General features: G+C 39.3%; 1 protein-coding gene across 1 annotated transcript in view; it reads right to left on the reverse strand.

The window, feature by feature from the left end:
• Positions 1 to 4491, reverse strand: part of MOSPD2 (motile sperm domain containing 2) — a 32520-nt gene extending 28029 nt beyond the window's left edge. Inside the window, exon 1 of the mRNA XM_005426168.2 lies at positions 4380 to 4491. The gene's annotated coding sequence lies outside the window, so the exon portion shown is untranslated. The remainder of the gene's footprint in view (positions 1 to 4379) is intronic.
• Positions 4492 to 4535: the final 44 nt, after the last annotated feature.

Consider the following 4535-nt stretch of genomic DNA (forward strand, 5'->3'; position numbering starts at 1 on the left):
CAGGAATATAGAAGAATAACCACAGGACTCAAAACTAGGCAGCACAGCTGAGTCACGCACTAAATTAATCCAGAGAAGTTCAGAATTAAAACCCTGAATGACCTCCCCCTTCAGAAAAAACTCTTATCTAGAAAAGTAGTGTTAACAGAACAAGCCATACATAAAGCTAGGTAGAGACAGCACCTGCATATCTTTTAATAGAGAACAAACTCAAAAACTTTATTGTACAAAGCAGAGAAAAAAAAAGCAACTTAGAAAAGTATGTCAAGTGTTACTTTACACAAAGAGACTCAATTTAACTACTGTCTTAAAGGTATTCCAGACAACAATTCTTGGTCTAAAATGGTCACAATCATTTCTCTGACTCTGGCTACCAAGAGGAAACCCATTTTAATTGGCTGTTGATGCCAAACATTAAACTAAGTACTGTAACAATTCAGGTATGTGCCTTCAGCTGCTACATGAGAAAATCAGCAAGACCAGAAACAATTTAAGAAGGTCAGTAGCCATAAAGGGACAGGGACAAAGAACAAACCAAACACTATTTCCATCCAATAAGGAATCATTTCAATAACCTCAAGAAGCAATAGACAAATAAAATATCTGCATTCACAAAGTGAAATAAACTTTTAGCAATGCTGAACACTGTCAGTGACTATAAAGACTGTTTTCAATAAAAAGCTCAATCATTAATGTTACAGAGCCTTTTACAAAAGTATGTTTCCCATCTTATCCTTCTACCAGTCTCAGCCTGAAAGCTAAGAACCAGGGGAAACAGACTTTTCAGAGCATAAAAAGACATGCAAGTATGCAAAACATTAATTTAAGAGTCTTCTACAATAGTCTTATCACTGATTTTTAAGAGTGTCCCATATATCTAAAAATTTATTTGCAATCAGCTCATATGATTAACAAAACACCTTTGCTACTCGCTTAAAGAAGGTCATTGTGAAATTTAATCCTTTAAATTTGAAGGATGGGAAACCTCTCTTGCAAAATCTTTTTTGAAAATTAAGAGTTGCCTAAAGGAGAAAGGAAAAGGATGTAAGTGGGGAGGGCCAGGAAATAACAGGCAATTAGAAACAGTTAATATACAAAACAAAATATGAACAAAACTAGTTTACTGAAAAAAAAATCAAACAAGACTTGATTGTAAATAATTTCCACTGTAACATTAAAATAGAAAGTAATAGCCCAGAAATAAAAGCTAATTTTAGAAATCCTCTAAGGAATGGAAATTCACTATAGAAAAAGACATGCTTGTTTGCTAGAAAACATTGCTAGTGCCAGTCAGTGCTAGAAAAAAAATCTTTTGTTTCCATTGTTCCTTTCACCAGTAAAATAATTTACGTCACCAACTGTCACAAAGAATCTAAACAGGCACAACAAAAATCAGGCCCAAAACCAGTGAAGACAAAGTGCAGTCTGCCTACCACATGAGACAGTGTTTGCCAGTCTATTGGGCTAACAGGGCACTATTGGAGATAAACCTTTCAAATACAAGGGTTTCATTATTGGTACACACATTCCTCACAAGAACTGAAGTTGTTTTCAGAATCCAGCTAGAAAGTTAACTGAAGAGGAAAAAAACCACCACAAGATTTCAGTTAATAATAAATACTGTTTTGCAGATAAAATCCAACAGTGGCCAAGCTTTCCTTCTAGACCAGGTCAATGGCCAAATTAGCTGAATAACTTCAGCAAGAAAGTTCTCCCACAAATTTTGGGAAAATGAACCAGTAAGGTTCTCTGACACTTTCACACTGTATCTGACTATCAAGGTCTTCTGATTTTGTCACATAAATGAAACAACTGTATAATTCAAAAAAACAGATTTATGGTGCTTCCAATTGCTGAACAGAACTTTTCCCACCTAACCTTGAAAACTATCCATATTATTATAATAATTATAATACATGTTGGAATATTAGACTTTTCTGAATCAGCTATATATTTTTGTAGATTCTACTTTAAACCAAAAATTGTATTCTGCCAATAAATAACTTCAATGAAACCATACGATTTCAAAGACTCTCTAAATTTTCATTTCATAACAAAAGTAAACATTACTGTAAGGCCATCACAGCATTTTGACCATTACCAAATCTTCCTGCATGAGGAGGGACAGGAAGGAAACTAGTAACTATGAGTTACAGAATATGGAAGAATCACTTCATTTTTGATGATCAGAATTACTGTTTCTAGAATAACCAGTTATATTGTTTTCCCCAGAGGGAAAACTAAACAGTGGCAGCAAAAAACCAAACCAAAACAAAAAAACTGGCTGAAAACTTTTCTCCAACTTAAACACCTGCAGTTCACCTGTAAACAGAATAAAGTTTGCTCTGTAGAGGCCCACAATTCTATGACCACACTAAACTTTACAGGAAGGATCAGCTTCTCAGTGTAACTTGACAGTGCCCTTAGTTTTGAAAGCAGACTAAAATTCCTGGGTATGAAGCAATCATTTGCACCTTTACACCCAAAGTCACAGGTTTGAGGGTGTCTGCATACATGCAGCCCCACATTCCTTTGATTAAGAAGCATAAAAGAATATGTTTTAGAACACACACAGTAAAGGCTGATAGACCAGTACAAAATTTAAATCCTGTGGTTTTCACTCTTGATTGTGGTCATGAGAACATTAATTTGCTTGTGGCATTCCTAAAATTGGTGCAGAATCTTAACACAAACTCCAAAAAGCCTTAATCCTATTTTCTTGAAAGGGCCAAGAGCCTAAAACCATGACCCTAAAATGGGTTTACTGAGAAATAGTGTTCAAAATTCTGCAAATAGGATTACAGCTTACCTTGCAACAGTATTCAGTTATTTAATGGCTGTATCAACCAGCCCAACAGAGACATCAAAACTAGAGAAACTTGGAATTCCAAGATTTTAAGGAGCAGATCAACTGAAAGAGTAATATCCCTTTTCCACAACCACTGTCCCAGAGCAGTCCTAGGCTTTCTGAAAAAATTATTTATGAGTGTGACTCTGGGATAACAGAATACAAAGCAAGTTGAATCACCTACCATATGAAAATATACACTAATTGAAAACATTAAGAGGCAGAAAAATTTAGACTTGAAGATAAGCCTCCACTCATTCAAGCCTAAGTTTTACAAAGATATCTTTATTCACTTAGAAATATTAAATGGTAAAATAAGCTCTACTTCAAGACTTTCTAAAAAATTTTGTCATCAGAAATAAAGGTCATCTCTAATCAAGGCCAAAGTAATCTCCTTTATGAAAGTTAGCAGAGCAACCATATGAGGCAAAGTTGTACCACCCTCAAGACTTCCAAAGTTTTCCAAAAACATATCCAGCCCACTACAATGAAGAAGCACATAACCCTTACATAAAAGTGATAGATAGCAAGGTAACCTCAACAGTTCTGATCAGAAACATCAAAGCAAGGCATTTGTTTGCAGAACTGAGGCTCATATTAAAGGAGATGCAGGCAACACAACTAGTGGACTTTTACTGTATTTGCAGTAAAAATTGCACAGAAGCAAGTTTTTAGTAAAAAGTCTCTAGATAGTCACAATGAAACATACTGTTTACTACAATTGTTAGCATACTCTACATTCCTCCAACATAAGCAATGCAAATCAACCTTGAAATAAAAGGAAACCACTCCAGGCTTTCCCCAGTCTTCCCTCTCCCCTAGGCATCCCCAGCATCTCCCGGCCTTCATTTACAAATTCAAATGCACCTGCACTTTAGAACCGAGTTGGACATGCAGCATGACCTTAATTATGGCCTGCATGAAATTCAAGTGCAAGTTACTCCAGAAAAACAACTCCTGCTCTGACAAACTCTGTGAGGTCAGAATGCCTCCATTCTCCCTTCCCTGACATGCTTTACACCCAAAGAACACCAAGCACAGCAATGTCCCAGGCCACACTCTCCAGCCAACCAAACACCCTGCAAGAGAAAAGCAGCAAGAGCTTTGCCCCAACACAGCGACCCAGCAGACAGAGCACCGAGAGCCAGCACAGAAACCTGCCGAGCATTGGACCCTGCCATGGATTCGGACACCTTAACTGCACCAGGGCAAGTTCAGGTTAGACATTAGGAAGAAATTCTTAACACAAAGAGCGATTAGATATTCGCATGGGCTGCCCAGGGAGGTGGCAGAGTCACGGTCCCGGGAGGTGTTTAAGGAAAGCCTGGATGTGGCACTCAGGGCCCTGGGCTGGCTGACAGGTGCTCAGTCACAGGCTGGCCTCGATCATCTCGGAGGCCTTTTCCGACCCAGTAGATTCTGTGAAAAGGCACAGACATTCCCAGACCTGGGAAAGCAGGACACCCGGAGCCCCGAGAGGAAAGTGACAGCGGACAAGGCCCAGAGCCCGCGCCCACCGCCCCCCGCTCACCTGGCAGGTACTCCGCCTCGAAACGCCGCCGGGTCTCGCTTATCAGCGCCCCCTTATCCTGCCGCTGCTGAAAGGAAACATGGAATAGGAGGGCCGTGAAAGGAAGGGGAAGGCCGGGGCCCCAGACAGCCCCCGACCCTCACCTGTACGGCAGGG

This window comes from Geospiza fortis, unplaced genomic scaffold, assembly GCF_000277835.1.
Source record: "Geospiza fortis unplaced genomic scaffold, GeoFor_1.0 scaffold285, whole genome shotgun sequence".
In the NCBI taxonomy this organism is placed as follows: Eukaryota; Metazoa; Chordata; class Aves; order Passeriformes; family Thraupidae; genus Geospiza; species Geospiza fortis.